A 22,632-nucleotide genomic window follows, 5' to 3' on the forward strand; every position below is an offset into this window, starting at 1 on the left:
TGGTTTATTCGTTATCGAATATTGATTATTATTAAGCTACGAAAAATTATGTGTATATATATATATGTATGTGTGTATATATATATATATATATATATATATATATATATATAAATATAAATATAAATATAAATTACACATTATATGGGATGAATGAGTACATATTGAGTGTAATTTCACCTAAACCAATTATTTATATGTCATTTATTTTAATATCTTTTGCTATATACCTTTAAAAACAAAGTAGCAAAATTAAAAAAATGTATGTCTAATAGCTTCAAAGTATTTGTTCATTTTATTTTTTCATACTATTACTTTTATAGCAGCATTAGTATTTTTAATAATCTCTACATACTTTTCTTAATTATGTTAATCAATAAATTTTACAAGTTTATTAGTACATATTTTGTAATTTTGTTATAGGAATTTGTTATCCATTTTGTATGTTTTTCTTTTGTATTTACCTCCAAAAAGGTATATGTTACGGCGCATCGGTAGTCGCGCATAGGTGGCAGCACTAACGGCGTCGGTGCTACGGCGCGTATGCGGTTTGATTTTGTTATCAGTAGTGGTGCCGTAGTTGGTGAGAGGAGGTGATCCTGTCATAGCAGTTGTTCGACGATCCGGTAAGTTTTGTTTTGATCACGAGTCTTCAATATTTATATATATACGCAATATTTAAGGTTATAATACTTATTAAAATTTTTCAAGTTTTATAATCGTTCGTACTTTTTTTGTTTTTTATCCAAACGAATAGTATTATAGCAGTAATATATATATCTATATATATATATGTATATGTATATATATATGTATATATATACATACGTACGTACGTATATATATACATACATACATGTAATATTTTCGTCGAATACGTGTTTCAAATAGCATTATTCACAGATAAATTAACATGTGAATTTCTTGATAAACGGAATAGCAATCAATGAAAGCTGGCAATCATCACGCGTATAAACGTACGAACATATCTATCTAATAAGTTTACTTTTTCATGTATTTATTCCTCAACAAGTATTATACCTTACGTATGCATTTTTTGTAAACTTTTTTTCCATGATATATAAACACGCGCTTGAGATATATAGGTGTAAAATACTGATGCAAGTAATTTGTTTACTTTAGATTCGCTTTCGTACGTCTCTCGTATGCGTTTTATTGCACTTTTGTCGTTATATAAAGTATACGAGAAATTAACGTTTGTATGTGTTTTGCATTTGGTTCATTCACCCGATAATTAAAGACAACTACAGGGCGCAATACAATATATAATAACGGCTAATCAAAATGACGTGTAAGTTCTTCCGTAGCGTGATTAAAACGAATTGTGTTTTCGATACATAAATATTCGAATATATTATTAATTATCAACTTAATAATTACAAGATAATAATACGAATCATTTGGCATAATAGTTAACGTAATATGTATAATGATTTTTAAGTCCTTTTTTTTTTTAATGAAAAAATTTTTTAATGAAGAATAAATAGTGTAGCTATGTAACTATATATAGATAGGTAACGATGTACATAGTAGATATAAATATATACAATAATCCTCACAATTATCCGTGAAAGTTCTAATGCATACGTAGCGAGTATCTATCACCTAAAAGTTACTTTACGGATACGATAGACACGCATATATTATCGATGAGAGCTTCGGTTAAGTGAAAACCTACTGTTATCTTCGATTAATAGTGTAGCTACATATACATACACACTTAATGTATAGAAGATAGAATACATTAGAATACATGTGAATCTCTCGTAAAATACGATCTCTATAATACTGGTTACGAAATGGTGAACTGTCTACTTCGTACTCTGAATTATAATTTTATATGTTCTCTCCTCGATTAGTTTTATCAAACTCCTTAATAACTTTCCCACATCTCTTCGCTTCTTCTTTGTCCCTATCCTTCTTCACTTCTCTCCCTGTCTTTCTCTTTCTCTCTCTGTATCTCTTCCATCATTCACTCATTCATCTTCTCTTTCTGTCTCTCTGTCTATCTCTTTTCGAACCCTTCTCACAATCAACTAACATAGGTATTCTCAACTATGCTAATTGCGAACTAAACGAACTAAAGTTTCTCGATTATAGGCGACAATGAAGGTCTGTGAGTTAATTTCGTTTTAATACTCGAGTGAATCATTAAGAAAATACACAGTTGCCCTGTAGTTTATCGTCGATATATATGCGTATACATATATAATATATATTACATTTAAAAGTATATATATATATAGATGTAAAAAATAAATGAGAGAAAGAGAGTCGGCGGAATTCCTAAACGCATTTTATCTGCAATTTGCGCGTGTCTCGCGATATCGACCGAATCGATTAGAGGAACAAAGAAATGTCCTAACCGAGGCTTTACGTATGTATCTTTATATATATATATATATATATATATATATATATATATATCTATGTATATATGATGTGTATGCTGATGTATGTGTGGATGTATATACTATTTATATAGTATGTATGATGTATGTATATATGTATGTATGTATGTACATCAAATATATCGAACGGCCCTACTTTACGATAGTAACACGATCCTTTTGCTTACTGGAAGAATCACCGATCGTATTGACGTATCTTTTCCTAAATTACTGTAAACACCGTCGACGATTATAATCGTCTTTAATTTTTCATATAAAATATCATTTGCTAATATTTATCGTAATACGTATAAGTTTTCTCAAGTGTCAGAAATATGAATGATGAAAAGTTAACAGAATACAATAACTGTTGTAAAATGTACATCGTAAAGGCACGACGAGTCAAACGATAGAAACCTTTTAATTAGTGCTATTAATTAGCAAACTGTCCGTTGTTCATGTTATCCATAAACTAAATAGGGGTCTCGTGTATTTGTATGTATGTATGTATGTATGTATGTAATGTATGCGTGTATGTTATTCAAGGGCATGCTTTAGAACATTTAGCTCTTCGCTATTTCATCCACTTCCAACAAGGGTAGAAAAAGAAGAAAGCTATTCACAATCAGTAAATGTCGATGAATCCCGATGTCGTAGATTTTTTCTTCTACTTTTTATGATCATTATTGTTCGTAAAAGATTTCTCCATCATTAGTCACTTGGTCGCAATGGCGCGTCATTCCGCCTTGCATTATCCAGCTCGTGAGGTCCGTTTACTTTCTTTCTGTTTCTTTGTCTTCTTTTCTTTCTCGCTAGTTCGTGCAAAAGAATTTCATCTCAGCTCTCCTTGAAAAATGAAGAACCCCACCTTTAGAGTCCCCATTTCCACCAAACCCAAATACTTTTCCTTTTTGTAGCTACACTCAAGAATAGCGAAGTATCTCGGACAATTTATCTTACTTCAAATTCCCGAATTTAATAGTTTAACTTTTTCGTTTTCTTTCTCTCCCTCTCTCTCCCTCTCTCTCTCTCTCTCTCTCTCTCTATCTATCTATCTATCTATCTGTCCATCTATCCATCTATCTATCTATCACTATTTTCTTTTATCTTTTTACACGATACAAGCAGTTTTCTCACTTGAAACAATCCAGCGCAAAAAAAGTTGACTTTAACGATTAGTTACATATGAATGAGATTTTATAATATCGAGGAATAGTTTCAGTATAGTACATAGTTGTTACATTTTTTCGTATTTCAAATTGTCAGTCCGGCAATTCGTTTAAACCTTTTACGAACGTAAATGAGTTCGACAGTGATTGATCGATATATAGACTCTTTCGTATTGGCAGTTAAATAATTAATTCAATTAGACCGAATCCGCATCGTTCTTTCTGGTACAAAGTGAATTTTTTACGAGGATAGACGTTTTATACGTAGCATACGAGTCAATTCACGTAAGTAGTGGAAAAAGTAGCTATGAAAGTAGACGTGAGAGCTTGGATAGTGGTTTAATCTCGAAATTTTCCATTTCTTAAATTAACCAATGCTATCGCGCTTGGGAATGTTGAAATAAATGGATGCGATCCAGGTAATTAATTACCACAATTTTAATGAATGTATTTAGATATGGTCGGATTAAGAAATTAAATAATGATAGACGTTTGAATATAAAATTGAAAATCTTTAATCGAATAATTATTACTTCCTTGCTATTAAATTTCTCGTTGACATTAAAAAATTTTCCGGTCATATCCGAAGTAGATATATACTTTGTTGTTTTTGTAATAGAAGAAAATAAAAAGAAAAAAGAATGCACACACTTTGCAGATCATTTTTGTGCTTATGCTACATACAGATATCGAAGGTACGATAGGATAAATCCAATTTTCTAGGATATCGAGCTATATATAAAGAACCTATTTACATCCTCGCAGAATATAATATCGCAGGAATATATCGGCTATGGCCTTTCGAGCAAGCAATAGATATATGCTCTTAAAATTGACGCTCTATGTATATATCGTCGTGTGACACGAGATGATAAAAATTTTCTATATCACAAAACTAGTTACGATCGATGTTATTGTCATCGATTTGGCTCGAGGCATTAATATCCACAGCTTCTATATACTTTTGTCTTTTTTGAGAATATTATTCTCTCGTCATTTTTTCCAACAATGAATTCAAAGAGAATTAATTAAAATTTCTATTTTACATTACACATTATTTTTTATTTTTCAACGATTATATATATATATATATATATATATATATATATATATATATATATATATATATACCAACTCGCTTACGTATCATTCGCTCTGATTATTCGTTTGTCCTCGCTCGTGTATTCCAGCTCAGAAGCAAAGCGGTTGGTCGTATGTATTGTATTCATGTGTGTGCGTGTCTGCCGTAAGCAAGATTGTTTACTATCCATGCAAACATTTGAGAGACAAGCGAGCATGCAACGCGGTAAAGCGTCAAATACAATTAACACCTTGCCGTTGCTTATTCCTTTCTCGAACTTACAATTAGCGAAGCAGTGTTTGCGATTTTACCTGTTCCAAACTTTTGACGAATTTTTCAAACTGTATTAACAAAAGCGTCGTTACGTATATCATTCCCATTCTAATAATATTCAATAATTTATACGTACGTATAAATCGTTGTAATGAAAAGTTTCCAAGCAGTCGCAAAAATTGTTACGTTTTTTTAAAAATCGAGTCTTTTTAGACTTGCAGTGTTTCGAACTTGGCTTGTAATTTTACGATCTGGAAAAAGAAGAAAGAAAAAGGAAAGATTGATTAGCCTAAAAAGTCTCGGATAAGAGTAATTGATTTTTAAAATTACTAAGGAATTTTTAGCTCCTCCTTGTATTTGCATCGAATCGAAATTAAATCGAAATGGGAGATTGTACCATTCTGAAGTATTTGCAATTACTTCCATAATACATAGTCTACTACGTACATATGTATTTAGCTATCTGTGTACTGTTCGATTTCTCAAGCGCGAAGCTGTTTCAACGAATCATCTCGGTGTAACGCGAAGCTTTTAGGCAAATAATGAGGTCGATCCCTTGCAAATGTTCGTGCTATTGTGTACGTCTATAGATGCGTGTAAATATCCTGAAGAAGTGGAAGTAAAAGGTTTCCGTGGAACATTACACACGCGGTCGTTTATCATTGGAGTACATATACATAGTAGATATATATAATATACACATACGTAATACATACATACGATATGGAGTTTATATGTATGCATGTGTGTGTATATACACGTAGGTACATGTACACGCTATCAGAATTATTTGGAAAAGAAGGATAAAGCTACAGGAACATTTGTTAAAATGTCTGCACTCGCATATGTATATATATATATATATATATATATATATATATATCGCATTTATGTATATATACGATATATATTCGAGCTTAAATATTGGATTTTATCGTATAAATAATATTATTGATCGATTGAGCTCGAGAGTTTACGTTTTATCGGCAGACAAAATTTTTTTCCCCTATGCGTGTGTGCGCGCGCGAGCGTGTTTTTATTTCACACGATCGTCCTTCATCCATTTAGTTCCATCACGCGTGATTAAATACCAAGGTAACTTTTGCTCTCCGATATTTGACTTTCCTAGACCCTTTCGACGAACCCCGAGAAATCCAATTAGCCCGTGAAACGTGTCATTTTTGGAGCGACGAATAAAATAACGGGAAAAAGTATAACGGCTATTATAAATTCGTATGGTGCATAAATTCGCTCGCGGCCGTGTTGAAACGTATTAACTTTGGAAACTCCACAGCGATTTGCATTTTGTACGTTCGTTTCGCTAAAAATTTTTTTAGATAGAAAATCGATGCTTATTTCCTCGTAGATGTATTTTTTACGAGCAATTTGTTTTAATGAAAGAAAACGTATTGGACAAATGTTTTCAGGTAATTTTAAAAATCAATCATTCTTCTTCGAGACTTTTTAGATTTATGTTTTTTTTTTTTTTTATTTTTCCGATTATAAAACTAAGCCTAATTACAAGTTTAAAAAGTTTCAAGAAAAGTTCCTAATTGATTTTTAAACTCACCTAAGAACTTTTCGTCCATTCTCTATCAAAGTGAAACGTAATGGATTTCTCTGCGTTTTACTTTGGATCTTCGTAAATGCAAACTTTATTTATTTACGTTCCTTTTCTTTTTATTTCGCCTTCTTCGTTGAAAGAAACAATGTTCGAAGATCAGCGTCGTATCGATTAGTTGAAGCGTTCGGAAAATCTCTACGTGAGAGTAATGGATTTGAGTATAATCGGTGGCAATCGATTTGAACGATGCGACCGTATACTTCTTTGAAAACGATCGTTCGATTGGTAGAAAGCTTTCTCAGGAGCCACAGTTACGAGGTGATGTACGATCGAGTGCGGAGACGAACAAAAGGGAAGAAGAGCGAATGGAGGAGGGTGTTGGCGAAGGAAGCAAATTGATGGAAAGGACTTATTAGACCTTGAGAGAACCCGCTGTGAGCTGGAAGGGCTTTATATGGGTAGAAAGGTACGATGGAGGAGAGACGCTATCGTGATCCGCGTTGTCTCGATTGGACGACGATCGACACGGTCCTATCGTAAGGTCGTATCGTTGACTCTCCTTTTGTAATGACGCGGTCTGACCTTTTGCTTTGTATTAGCTACGTCTCACGAAATATATCGTGACATTGATATTGCGTTTCCGTGTGGAACGAAAAATTAGAGAACAAAGTTCGACGATCCCTTATTTTATTTCGGATAAAATGGAAAAGGTAAAATAAGTTCGTGTGGGAAGATATAAAAAGCAATAGGAGACTCTAAAACTAAAGATAGTACGACGGAGAGATCGTTCTATAGAGAATTTTAAAAATAGTCCATTACTACATAGACAATTTTTGAAAAGTGATCTTTTTTTTCTTTTTTCTTTCTTTCTTTTTTTTTTCCATCGGAAAGACAAACAGAGTTCAATGAAAAGAGGTCGAATTAATGTTCTTTTCTTGTCAATTCTCGTAGCGTCTAACGTAGTATAGCATGAGTTTTCCTTCTAATATTTATTACGATAACGGTGAAAGTGTTTCATTTGAGGAACCAAAGCAAGCATAGAGGCGGGTGGTTCATCTCGGGTATTACTCATCGGAACTTCCTGCTGTATAATGATACAATGGCTAGCCAGCAGCAGCAGCCGGTACATGTTGCAGCAACGTTACGAAGTACAGAAACATTCACTAAAGCGTCAAATTCTCTGTGCGAGACTTCCATTATCAATTACGTTTCAATACGTAACCTCGAATAAGAATTATTTCGGAATTTGTCAGTAGAGGGAAAAACAATTGTTGATTCGACGTTCGACTTTTTTTCTGTTGATTTTTCGCATTAGTATTTTCACATCGATTTCATCGTAGAGAGAACCAAAAGCTGCATAGAATCGACCAGAGACGTGGTTGTTACTCGTTGCGTTTTCCAATTGGCAGTAGTGTTGACTCGTACTAGTCAGACGCAACTCATTCGACGAGATCGTTCGATGATGGATGCGGAATGGGAGAGGAACCAGAATAGGGAAGGCAGGATTAACTGCGAAAATGGAAAGGATTTACATGTACCTATTGGTATATCGATTTGTCTGTCGACTCGACTTTTTCAAATGAATCATTTTTTTTATTGGAATGTTAGATAATACAAATGTTACGAAAGCATTGAAAATATTTGCTTCTCTCTCTCTCTCTCTCTCTCTCTCTCTTTTACGTATTTTTTTTTTCAAAATTGCTAGTAAAAATATATTTACAGGGGGAATATATGAATAGACGGTATACATTGTGATTTAACATCACAAATAAAATCTAGTATTCTATTCATTGGTAATATAAAAGCCTCGCGTAATGAAAGAGTTACGTGATCACGTTTACTCTAGACGAGTTTAGAAGTCCTTTACGAATGTCCATTTCCGTGTATAAAAAGTTTAAAGAACCTTAGCTGGCACGTATACATATGTATGCTTTCGTGCTGCTACAATCAATGTTGCACAATTATACGGCTGAAAACTTAGTTAAGGTATTTGAAAGGTCTCTTGTCGGTGGTAGCCATGTTTGAATATATCGACCGGAAGTAGAAGCTTCCGTTGACGATGATAACTAAAAAGTGAGAGAAAGCATTCTGAAATCACTTTCCGTTTAACTCACAACCATTCGTGACAGCTTACTGACGTAGAGGTTATTTGCATTCGACGCTTCTCCTACCACGATCATATACATATATCTAGGAACCCCTATATGGTGAATCTCCACGCGCCATTTTGAACGACCCGTCTCCGGTTGTTCCGTCGGAGTTGAGCGTTGGTAGACAACTGGAATATTGCATGTTATATATGGAGCGTCTCTTCTGCTATAAACAATAGAAGAAGAAAGAAAAAAATATAAAAAAAAGTGCAGGCAAGTTGATGTATGCGAGTTGCTGATAAAGAATAAAAGAATCGTTTTTCATATTGTTTTTTGAACGAACTTGTCTTCGAATAATTTCAGAATCTCATACAGTATGATACATGATAAACGTATGAAAAGAAATAGAGAATAAAAATGATATGAAGGACGATATCTATAAACGGATAGAATATAATTTTATTTGTAATGTATATACATGGGTAATGAGTTTATGCAATAATTACTTAACTTGGATAGTTCACAATAGAGATTATCGATTAACGTAGGAATTTCCGTAATGGGAATTCTCGTAGCCCTTGAGGAATACTTAAATGCTTTTCTTATTTAGGTAACTAATTTCATTTGCATTATACTATAAATGTAATACATATAGGGCGTAGGTAATGCGAGATCTATAACGAACGATGTTACAATATTCATTAGTAGGCCGATCGTATTGTTTTTAATTTTATTCCCATTTATATCGTCAATTATGCTAGAATAAGATTAACGAGCATAGTTACAGAGGACCTGATCGGCTTGGATTCAAATCTATTGATGATGTCACGTAATAGTCATTTTTTATTTTAATTGACCCATTAACGTAAGAGAAGTTCAGAACCGTCTCTCTCTCTCTCTCTCTCTCTCTCTCTCTCTCTCTCTCTCTCTCTTTCTCTTTGATTCTTTGATTTTCTAGTTCGATTTTCACGAAAGATCGATATTACGATCGATGTTTCAACATTACTCATTTTACCCTTTTCATTTCTCGTTTCGTCTTGATGGCTCGTTAGCGTTAACTGCCCCCAAAATGGATTTTGCAGATTTCACCCATGGCACATCGTAGTTACTAACACAATTTCCGTAACATGGTTCACGTAACAGCGATTTGTGCTCTTGGCAATATTGCCGAAATATCTTGCTGTAGATTCAAGACCGTCCCGATAAGCTAACCAATTTTGTCGTTAATTGTTACGATAGACTTCTATGAATCTTTTTTTTTTTATATTTTTCTTCTTTTTTAAACTTATTCATACGTAATTTTTATTATATACATTTTTCTTCAGTATCTGATTGGAAACGTGCAATTAGCGTTAATTTGTCGAAAATTTTACTGACAGAACACTTACTTCGTGACAGTAAAATTTGTTACCCTCATTGTACTTTCTGTACAATGACAGAGCTATAGAAGATAAGAGATAGCAAACGCCTTTACCCAGCATCCACCATTAATTGAGTTATATAAGATTAGAGAACTTACAATGGAATTAACTACGGCATGGTCTAGATGGTAATCTCCTCTGTCGTTAGCCACAACCTCGAAATTTCCGTGGATATGGCGTTGGTTACCCAAATGTATTTTTACAATTTGTTAGTATACGTAAAGAATCTTCGTTGACACAATGCGATAGTATTTATATGAGAAGTTCGATCAAAGAAAATTTTTATATAAAAGAAAATTAATTATATGAAAGAAATAAAGAGACGAATTATTTGAAAAGTATTTAGTTTATCAAATAAAATTATTACGTCTTGAAATCTATATAGTATATCAATACTTCTATTTCAAAAGAAATTTAATAAACATTATTGTATAATTTGTTTTGCTTTGTTTCGTTTATATGGAAAGAGTGAGAAAAGAATGGTAAAAAAACATGGTTTTTCAAAAGGTAAGCTACGTGTGTAGAACATTATGAAAAAAATACGTTACCATTGAAACAAATATTTTTCCTATATTATTTTTTTTATCTCACATACGCCGTATAACTCTTGATTTTCATGAGAGATAGATTAAGGTCGGTTTTAACAATAAAACAGAAATCCTCTCGATTCGTACGCATCTGTGATGCATTACGAGTTTAAATCGATGTTAATTAATTCGATGGTCGGATTGAATAAAGTTGATCCCTCTGTATCGATTTTGTCATTAATTCATTAATAACAAAATACAGTCTTTCGATCAATACAGGAAACGAAGGTAATTTTTAAAGTCTGTCGTGTTGATAATAAAATTCTATTAGTTCGATTGTTTTCGAAATATTGATCGCACGTTGATCGAAGTTTGTCCATTTATTGTCAATCGGAAGCAAAGGCATCGATAATTTGATAAAGGAAAAGAAGTATACTCAGGTTGTTGTTATGATGTTCATGAATACGTTGCGATCGATCCATATTGGTCCATGCAACCAAATGTATTCTCTCAATCGATCGCTGCAACTGTTGCATTTAGAGCAAAGGAAAATGTCAAACGTAGGAGCAAGTGAGATAATTGACACGAAACGAATAATGTAACCCCAAGGTTTATTGAGAAAACGTTTTCAAAGAGAACAAAGTCAAAGCGGATGTATATGTATGTATTTAGAAGAAGAGGATAAATAAGAGCTTATTTTCACATTAAGGTGTTATATTATTAAGCTCATATTTATAAATTCAAATATTTCAAACCTTCGTACTTTTTTATTCATCAGCTGTTCACTAATCGAATTATAGGTCCGAACGTTCAACCAGCTGTTACCGCGGATGAACCGGTGAACTTTTGACCTCGTCGACTGGTTTGATTTACAAAGTTTCTTGTATATTGCACTTCGAACGTAATTTTATCGACGATAATGTATTCTTGTCTTTCTGCCTCTCTCTCTCTCTCTCTCTCTCTCTCTCTCTTTCTCTCTCTCGTTTCGGTTTAACATTTTTTATATCACAATAAAAAACTAAAAGATAAGATAGAACTAGAGAAATATCACAAAAGATAACGATTCGGGCGAGGAGAGATAAAATATAATATAACGCGTTATTTGCTTTTTGGTTCCTTCACCCGAGACTTTTCACTCTACACCAAGATTCACTTAACTACGTTGAATTCGTACTGTGCTCCGTTGAATAAATTTAGTTTTCCGGCGTAATAGTGTTTCTACACGGAGGTATAAAATAATTTTATTTTTCGTCGACCTGATCCGAGAGAAATTCGATTTATATATATTTATAGGATTTTACCCTTAAATGTTCACGATGATATTTTATTTAATATTCGTACCTTCGAAAATAAAAAAATGCACTGATCTACGTGTTACCTTTGTTTTACCTTAAATAGAATAATTATATTAATTAATATAATTAATAGATGAATCATTTTACTTCTTATTAAAGAAGTCATACATTTATTTAAACATCTGCATGGATTACATGTTTAACCTTTTACATTTATTACTCATTAATGACATAACGACGATGTATACCTTGCAGATTGCGGCGAAGTAGCATCCTGTTTCTTTGTTGCTGGCTGAACTTTTGACCTAATCGTGTCATTGCGGTCTTTCGTGCGTACTAGATAGAAACAGGATGGTATCGTGAAATATCAATGATACATCGATAATGTAACTTTGATTGTATCGTAAGCATGCTCTAATGGCCATTACAAAATTAGTACTCAGGTGTTACAGTAAAACCTTGCCTCGTTTTTATTACGTTTTCTTTTTTCAAAAGTATGTTCTTTCACGAAGATTAACGAGGAAATATATAGGTATCGTGTCCCGATAAATTCTTTTTCTAACACTCATTATTCAATGTGATACAATACGAAATGAAATTTTATTAGACATTTTGGCATTGTCCTTTGTGTTATTACCAGAATCATTATGATTGCGAGGGTTAAAAAACAACGATAAAGATTTCGTATTCTAATGGGTTTTAATAAGCTAATGCAATGAGTTCAACGAAGCTATTAAATATTTTGCATTATAAATTTATGTAAATCAACGGAATTATGTCTAGGTATACATCCAGCGATTATGAATATATTAAACAAAGTTTTTTTTTTCTTGTTGTAGCGGGAGAAAACAAAGCGTTTGTAATTAGTGTTAATTAAAAAGAAATATATAGCACCATATTTTACGAGAAGAATAAATTATTATGATTATGCCTGGTTAAGAATTTCAATGTTACGTCGTGATATCTTGCATAATAAGGAAAGCAGGTGTTTCTTGGTACAAAAGATATGACATAGAAATTTATAATGATGAATTCGTTTTAAACAGTTCATTTAAATAGAAAGTTATCTCTGACAAATTGATAAATCTGTTATTTCTAAGAACAAAGATAACGAACGCTTGTGTAAATAATCATTTCACGTTTCGTTAATAATTTATGTAAATCTAAATGAGATTAATAGCAATCAGTCATAACGATGATTTTATTATTGTTCTTTATATATCGAGAAATTCAAAATTCGATGATTTGATAGTTTCTTTTCTTTTTTTCCCCTTTCTTCCTTCTTTTTCTTTTTTTAATGTTTACTTAAAATTAGTTTTTTCTCGTTAAGTAAAACGTGATTTAGACACAAACCAGACATAATTATAACATATAATTATATTATTTCTAATAATAGTAAAACTGAAATTGAGGTCGATAAAAATAATACGTAAATGCTCAACACGGTATGTTCTCATAACGTAAGGTATAAAACTTAACTGTCATTTCAGTTTGCGGATCTCTCTTGTGCATAGCTGTCGAGTGTTAGAGACATCGAAGTGCCTTTTGAGAGAGTACTTCGCATAGAAGACTTCTTGACATCAATTTTACGATCTTCTTCATCCGATCTTCAGGAGTGACAAACTTATCACGAATAGATGGGCAACTGCGAAATATGTAGGTCGAACATACTTTATTCTTTCTTCGGTTTGTTTTTCTAGGCATATATCGAGCCTGCTCACTGAAGAGTGATACACGAATGTAAACAATCGCCACATTTATTTTTACCTTTCCTTTGCGAACCATTTTTATGTACGCAGGAGGTACAAACCTTTTCGTTTGCTTTTCAAAATAGAACGTTTCATTTTATAGGAATGATTCGAAATATTTCGATGTAAATTAAGTGGTAACATTTTGCCAGATATAATTTTTTATGCAAAAAAGAAAGGAAAAGAAAAAAAGAAAATATCTACATATACGTTCTATGACATATGAATCGTATGTTATTTTTATAACGCTTGACTATGTGCAAAACGAAATATTAATATACGTTTGCGCATGAGAATTATTTATTTTATCAGCTAGTTTACGATATGGATACGTAAACAAAAAATTTATATTTCTTTTGAGGGAGAAGAATTTGGAAAATAAACAATTTCTGAAATAACGAAATAATCCGCTAATCGTGATTCTTTGTGTAGACACATATTGCGTTATAATATTCATAGAAATGAGTAATTTCACAAGCCGATATAAGGATTACATTATAATCTCTGTAACATACGATAGTTCCATATGAGTTTCTAATTCATTATTCTATCGTTAAGTTCTTAACTAAACTTTGAAATAATGTGAGTAGCTTAATCAAATATTGACCTCTCAGGCGATCAATCTAAAACAATCTCAACTAGTAATACAAACGTTTGATTGTTATCCGAGATGATTGATTCGTGCACTTTCGTCGCTAAACATAGAAATGCATAGGAGATTCGACTGATCGCTCGATTTGAAATGATAAACAGAATCGATTAAGTAATCGTCATTATATCGATGATAACACATTCGATCTTTAATCTCAAGGATAATAGTAAAAAAAGAATATACCATTCTTCTCTCATAGCTAATGATAGTGTCGTTATTGTGTCAAATCTCGTCAGTGTCGACGAGAAAGTCAGAAAGCCTGCTGTAAGGTAATTCTTCATTCACAGATACACACATATACGTATACTTACACGCCTACACTTTTGTATGTTCTTTTAAAGATAATACTGTTGATATAGAGTCTACTTTTAGTTTCGTTCTACTCTCGTTTCTGAGTTTTTCATTTCCCAAATGGAAATTGATGCTCGTTCATTCTCGTTTCGTTTAACAAAGGTACCATATGTATACGTTATCGGAATTGAATTTAAGCGAAAATTCATTTCTTGGTTATATTATGTGATTATTATCGATTATTATAGGTACATAATATATATATATATATATAGATAGATATGTAACTATTATATAATATATTGTTATGCTTGATAGACATCGATTGTAACAGACGTCGGTCGAGGGTAAACGTGTGGAAGATTGAGTGGATGAGAAGGAAAACTCTTAACTCGCAGAAATGTGACATGCTTGATGATACTTATTTGATACTATACGCACTGCTTTTCTAGTTCAATCATTTCTAGAAAAGTTGCTTGCTTTTGATCGAACTTGTGGATTTACTTGCATTTGATCGTTATGCTCTTTCAAAGGATAGTGATAAAAAATTTTTTTTTCTTTTTTACTAATTATTCCACGATGCACCCGCAAAAACTTTTTCACGATAATTACGCTCTTCTTTAATCATGAAGTATATAATATCGAAAGATCGTATCTTCGCATTACACTTTTACTTTTAATTTATATAAGTCTCAAATTTATTTACTTGCAAGTTTAACTTACTTTTTGCTGAATCCTTATTCAGATAAAAGTTTCTTCTTCTTCTTCTTCTTCCTTCATTATATCTCGGAATTGTTCGATGTAAATTAAACTTCTAATCGATCGTATATTAAAAGGACGGATAGAATTTGACAGAATTTCAATAAAAGTTTAATTTTTATTTGTATTGTTTCTACATTAAATTTAAATATTGGAAGTTGGATTTATAATCTTATATCGTATCATAAATTTTTTCAGTTGACGCATATAGATTAATCGGATCTTCGGGATTGATTAAATGGGATTTATGTCGATATTTCGAACGTCTCGATTTTTCAAAGAATTTCTTTTGAAATATTGTAAAAGCTTCAAAAGCGTTATCATCTCAGAAGATGTTTATAAAAAAGATGGAATAAGAAGTGATAGTGTATGACAAAAGAATTCATATTGCATCGAAATAGCAAAAGATAAATCGTTGGTAAGTTGAAAGCATGTCAGTATTATCCAGATATCTTCGTGTGTATGTATTTCTTCGATCTTGTCTCTTTGTTCCATTGTTGCTATTTTAATATTTTTTAAAGGACGAGAGTATCACATACTTCGTCTTGTGAATACTCAAGTGACGTGATCTTTGTGACAATCTAGATCATAGCAAGCAAGTTGCGGGATCTCCTTTTTCAAAAGTTGCTCTTATGCAATAATATGCACGAGAGTTTGTCTATTGACACTCGACGAAATATCAGCATTTTCAAATTATTCCATTCTTATCGTCGTCTGTCACACTTTTCAAATATATAAAAAAAATATTTTTCATTTTATGGTTTGGCTTGATTCTTTGTGTGAACTAATTTTCATTTTCGTCTTTAAAAAAGATTATGCAATTCGATACTAGTAATAATATATTTATATCGATATATAGTTACAATATATTTGTTATAAGTTATATTAGTATAAATTGAGTAATAAATTATACCTCGCGATTATTAATCTTTGAATAAAAATTAAGTTTATTTTATTTTAGAAAACGCAATAATATTGAAAGCATACATATATATCTATGATCGTTTTGACTTCAAAGTTACAGAATTATTCTAAAGAATTAACGAATCTCACTTTGTATCATGTTTGACATATCAATGGACGAATTTTTGTCAAAGAAACGAACGATGGTGAAGTACGATTTTGTTGTTTTCATTTAAATCGAAGTGTGCTACGGATAACGATTGTTACGAGCACAGTTCGTAACAAAGACAATAGTAAATTTACTCTTCAGAGTACTACTTTTTTGTTTGTTTTTTGTCAAGCGTGTGTACTATAGGTTTAAATTGGTACTGCTAGTTGTATTTCTTGCGTTTCTTGTTTCAGCTACCATCGACTTTTCGCTCGTTCGTTACCATCGTTTGTATTTCACGGTAATTACCTAGTGCTATTCGAAACAATCCTACTTCTTTCTTTAAAGCCATTAAAGTCTTTTTCCTTCTATTTGAAATTACGACTTTTTCGAGGAGCTATATCTTTCTCGACTTTATCAAAATATAAAATCTTTTATAGCTTTATTTAATTATTAATTTTAAACGATATCAAGAGTCTTACTTCACGTTATTTAATATTTTCAAAAGCTGCAAATAATTACCTGGGATTTCTTCGATTCTAATGATCGAGATTTTCTTACTCGATATTTATCATAGCGTTTTTGCTTCCCGACTGTGAGAAGAGAGAAGCGAAGTACGTAAGTTCTAAGTAGGGCAACCTCTCTCTCTCTCTCTCTGTGCGGTGATAACAAATCGACGCATCCAGAAGTTGGCGCGTTCGCTGCATTAACGTGAAAGCTCGATATTTCACGTTTCTGTCTTTGACCTTTTCAGCATCGTTAGTAAGAATTTTTGTCTTTTTCACATATATCGATATAAAAGAATAGAAAGAAAAAAAAAGAGATCGATTAGAAACAATTAGAAATCGTAACATTGAAAATTTATCCTTTCTAAAATAATAATATATTTAATGGTAGAAATAATATAATAATTAATTTGGGGAAAGCATCGTCATATAATATCACGGACGATCAATGTGAGTTTGATATAATCGAATATGTCAAAACGGTTGTAATTAAATTCGACGCTTTTATCTTCTCTTTGATCTATTAATTAATTTGCCATCATAATTATAAAAGCAGCTCCATTATTCGCTCGTCGTTGAACGACAATGACAAAGTTCCAAGTGATGATATTGTCAAGGAAACTTCTCTCAAATTTTTATGCATGTTTCGGATAATTCGAATCGTGCGACTTCGGAGCATACCTTTAACGCATCCATGGATATAATTAATGAGTAAAGTGCATTTTAGTTTCGAATTTTAGTATAGTACATAGTTATCGTTCCTTCTGATCGTGATATTATATAACATAGTAACAGTAAGAAGAAAGTTCTTTTTTTATATTTTGCATATCATTAAATATATTTTTCTATATATCCATGAGAATCGAATTTTATTACTCTAGAAAAGTTTTATTTGATAAAACTCTTTTTTTTATTTTTTTATTTTTTTTTTATATAGATCTTAAGGAAACTTCATAGAGTTGTGTACTTTATTTTTTAAAAAAAGTTATATTTTACAATATGTTTTGTGATACTAGCTTATAAGATGATATACGATAAATTAATAAACTTTAAGAATTTTTTAAGAAAATCTTCTGCTTCGAGGAAAAATACTTTGTCTACGAACTGTTAGGAGAGGAAGGAACGGGATAATAAATGAGTTTGGCTGATGCTGTAAAGCTGAAATGGAGATTCGATGTTCACGGGTAAAATAAATTGCATGGGGAATACGCTCATTCTTTTTCATTTACAATTACAGCCATACGTTTCGACCGTTGTTTCCTTGAAACGTCTACTTTGGATGATCGTTAATTCGTTGAAAATGATATAGTTACTTTTCATATATATATATATACATACATACATATGTATATATATATATATATAGGTGTATATAGTTTTCATATCGTTGTTTATTTTGAGATAGTTTAAAATGAAATTTCTTGTTTTTATTTTTGACCGTGCATTTGAATTTTTTAATATCTTCATACGAAGCGCGACCCAGATTCATAGAAACAAGTCGACGGAAGTTCATTGTTTCGATTGTTCACTGCAGAGAGTCGTAGTCGTTAGAAGCAAGATCCCTTGATACTCGGTCGAGTTGAAGCTTTAGTTTTTGAAAGATTAAGAGAGGTACTTCTAATGGTACTTTTCTTAAGCATATTTAGTAAGACGATATGAACGTCTTCAAACACTGACTTTAGATTGCGCTCTCGTCGTCTATATAAATTATAGAAAGGATTTCTCGTTGAAGGAACCTTTAGTTTACTGACGTTTCAAGTAATTTAACGAAATTTCCTGTATTTCGTTTGACATCAATATCATCTTCTATTCTCGAGAAACTATGATATTACTTACGGTAGATAGATATCATTTCCTTCCTGAATTATAGACGAAGTAAAAGTCATACGGTACTAATAAATATCATCTATGACGTTCGTGGGTGTTTCAAATTTCGATGGACGAGGTAAACTTCTCCCTTTGTCTACATTGACGTCAATGCGAATTAAGTTTCTTAAGTGATGCGTTAGAACAAAGTTTGTGGTATATTCAATTACAAAATATCCGTTGTGGTTGAATGATTTTAGTTGGTAATCAAACTCGCTAAAATGTCAACTAAGTTTCCTTCGTAGATACGTCGCAGAAAATCGAATATTGAACTTGACCGAGCAATTAGCATATCTATTCATTTTTTAGTGCTTAGACATGGAAACAAAAGTAATCGTCGAACTTTCGTGTCTTTTTTTTTCTTTTTCTTTTTCTTTTCCTTTTCTCGATCGTTACAACTTTCCTAGCTTTATTTCCAACATGACGAGAGCGTCAAGGGAATTAACGATGTCCTTCGAAGGAGAGCCACTTTCCTTTAATTTTAACTTTGGTCTTCCTCGCTAAATCGTTCTCGCCCAGATACTCTTTGAAAAATCGTTGGTAGCTCGTTGGTAACAGCGTGAACGAGGCTTGCCAGTGCAAATTAACTCTTCTCTCGAAGGCCTCTTAGAATGGAAAAGACGGTGTTGAAGTGCTGGTAGGCGTTCTTACGGCCTGTTGTTTCATTTAATTTGCGAAACCTCATTATCGTGAGCATAATTTAATAGCATGCGGAAACTCATTGAAGACACGATCACGCGTCACTGTCGCTTTTCTTTTACCGCTTCTCTTGGGAGGGATTAAGCAAGGGAAGAAAATAGGAGAAGGAAAGTTAGAAAAGTCGTAGCGTGGGGAAGAGCTCGAATAAATTTATTCCATGATCCCGATGAAAAAGTGCAGAAAAAAAGTTCTTGGAATCGAAGAACTTTGATGTTTATGTATGTACATATTTCTTTTGAAATTTATTTACATGAGTCATCGGGTATGTCACGTATCATGTATTGACGCGATAAACATTGAAGACTAGGTCGAACGTATTTGTGTATATACATAGATACGTCTTACTTAGTTAAATCGACCTTGCTTTTACGTTACAATTCAGTCTGTCTTTGGATCGCCGGGAGTGATGAAGTGAAGCATTTCTGTTCTATCGCAAAAGTCGTCACATATTTGAAGTAAGTAATATATTTCTTATAATTTACAGCCTCCGAATCTAATCCGTAGACAACGCAAGCGTCGTAAGTACGTACGATATAATAAATATCGATCGGGGATGGGAGAGAACTCGCAGCTTCGAACCCCTTTGCCAGCCGTTCCTCCAGATTTATTATTACACGATATACCACGTGTGCGCTCGGAACTTATCGCGACGTATCGACATGTCGACAAATTTATTGCCAATGTAATATCTCCGTTTAGATGCAATTTGGATATTACATATCGAGAAATGATACTCAAATATCGAATGATCATCGACGTATAATAATTTAACTTATGCAGATAAATGTATTGCGAATATTATTTAGCGAAAGCAGACGATAGAAATATTTCTTTGCGTAAATATTGCCGATTTAATTTCGTTCGATCACGTTTCTTTGTTCGTAAGAAATGAAAATCGAATATTCGATTTTAGTGAATTTATTACGTAATAGTGGCAGAATGAAAGAGTAGAAGAAAAGTTTAGTTCCTCGGATATTTCCTCGTGAAACGAGAAAAACCTTCGATGAATCGTAGTAGCTTTGTACGCTCAACGAAAGTGTCGAGAGTATATCAGCAGGGAAGCAGTCTTATATCCGGCTAGCTTTTTCTACCGGTAATAGGAAGCTATCGAGTCTTCAATCTTTCAAGATCGTATCTTATCCATTATCTCTTTTTAGTAGTCATCGAACGATTTCCACGGCGAGAGAATCAAATCAGACAGATATTACTGAAAGGAATTCTTCGCTATAGTAACGTAATAAATTAGATCGTAATGAGAGCGAGCATCCCGTTGGATTTTTCAAATATTTGGCGATGAAAGCAATGCAAGATGGATTTAAATAGAAATGAATCTCGAGTAAATCTCTTCACGGCTTCTACGAATCCGATCGATAATCCTCTTTTCGCTCGTAGGTTAAGCGAAAAAAAAAAAACAAGAAATAAAGAAAAAGAAAATGTTGATCGTCATTGAAGGACGTTCGATACGTTGTAGTGTATTTGTTGTTACGCACGAAAAAAAACTTTTCTCTATAAGTGATTGTACCTCGTCGATAACGAAATAAACGAAAGAAACAAAGAGAGATGAAGGAGAAGAGGAGGCTAAAATAGACGGAAAATTATTACAATCGGCCGTGTTCCTTTTCAGAGACCTAGCTAATTTTCAATCTCCTTTGTCTTTCGTTTCTCGACGATTCTTCCGGTTCTGGGCGATGTATATCAATGAAGCCTGTTGATTGCTTCTTTCTCAGATTCGCATCGAGGTAATAACATTCGCGTGTCTAGATTCGTTGCATTTACATACCGATCGATCATTTCTACCGATCGTTTTGTAATTTCACGTTATTATTTGTCCTTTTACTTTTTTTTTCCTCGTTTTCATAATAATCATTTCACGAATGATTTCCTCGTTAATAAATATCCGTTAACAAAATGAACAATAATTCCGCTTTTATTTGATATGTACATACCTTATCGATTATACGTCGAGAAACTAAATATAACTTCGTCGAACGAAAATTCACGTTCCGAGCGGTGACTCTTTGACAGGAAAATTGATTTTTTTTTCTTTGATACTCTTTGATTTCTTTTTCTCGTTTAAACTTGAAAAAAATTAGAAGAATTTTCGAGGTTGCCGTTTTTATCTTTTTCTAGCTTTTACGGGAAGAAGAAATTTGTAACGGAAGCAAAATCGTTTCCATTAAAGTGGATGCCGTCGTAAGCGCTGTAAGCGAAGTACCATTTCAAATCGACGAAGCGAAAGTAGCGCGTAAGCCTTTAGAAAATTTCTGTTACTAACATTGCCGGGAAGATCCGGAAAGGTTTCTCAACTAAAAGGATTCTTCTATATATGATTCATTTTTCAGTTGATCAAACAAAAAATAATCCTAAAGTGATGTTCATTCTACGAGCAGTATGAAGAGAAAGAGAGAAAGAACGAGAAAAAGAGAAACAGAGAGACAGAAATAGAGATAAAGAGAGAATAAATATAGTATACTATAGTAGTTCTTGGTCAGCGCAAATAAGAACACGACCTACTAATTTTCATGGACGTATATAACAGCAATACCGTTATTTCCCCTAAAATTACGTTAGTATTATATTTTAAGAATTTAAATTGCGTGTTATATTTCATAGATTATTATTACGTAGATGAACTTAAGTAAAGAAAATCAATTTTCGTTAATACATGATATTATTTAACAAATGTTCAAGCTTTCGGTACACTATAAATAGTATCGATGATTGTAACCGAGACTAATACTACTATAAAACATGCGTTTATACGATATATATATATATATATATATATATATATATATATTTGTTAGAACTCGAAACGTGACTAAATGAAAATTTGGGAAAAGGAGCTCAATTTAAAATTGGAACGTGCCCGAAAGCGTAAACTTTTTCCTACGACAAACGATGCGTCTTTCAGACACGTAACTGTCAAATTTTCTTTCGTATATCAGAATGTAAAGGTTATACCCAGGTTGAAAAACTTGTTTAGTTGGAAGACAAGGTATCGGACAAAGGATCGATAAAAAACGTCAATTTTCGATCACATATACAGCTTACGATCCCCGGGGTATATACAGTAAAAGCGTGAGGGACATCTAGCAAAAGCGATAAACGAGAAATTCGGCGTTACTCCTGAAAAACTTTCTTCTTGATTTAATCAGCAGAGCCGTACCTATTTTCCACTTGGAGAGATGAGAACTCTTCTTTTACGTCTTACTCCGACAGCTTTCGG

At 32.6% G+C, this 22,632-nt stretch overlaps 1 long non-coding RNA gene across 2 annotated transcripts; it reads left to right on the top strand.

Moving 5' to 3' along the window:
- Window positions 1–327: 327 nt before the first annotated feature.
- Window positions 328–22,363, top strand: LOC122631478. Of its 2 annotated transcripts, none has more exons than XR_006327716.1 (2): window positions 328–626; window positions 21,534–22,363. It is a non-coding gene; the product is annotated as an uncharacterized LOC122631478 (long non-coding RNA). The 2 variants fall into 2 exon arrangements; XR_006327715.1 differs by lacking the exon at window positions 328–626 and adding an exon at window positions 18,230–19,858.
- The last annotated feature ends 269 nt before the right edge of the window (window positions 22,364–22,632 follow it).

This window comes from Vespula pensylvanica, chromosome 1 (genome assembly GCF_014466175.1).
Source record: "Vespula pensylvanica isolate Volc-1 chromosome 1, ASM1446617v1, whole genome shotgun sequence".
Taxonomy (NCBI): domain Eukaryota; kingdom Metazoa; phylum Arthropoda; class Insecta; order Hymenoptera; family Vespidae; genus Vespula; species Vespula pensylvanica.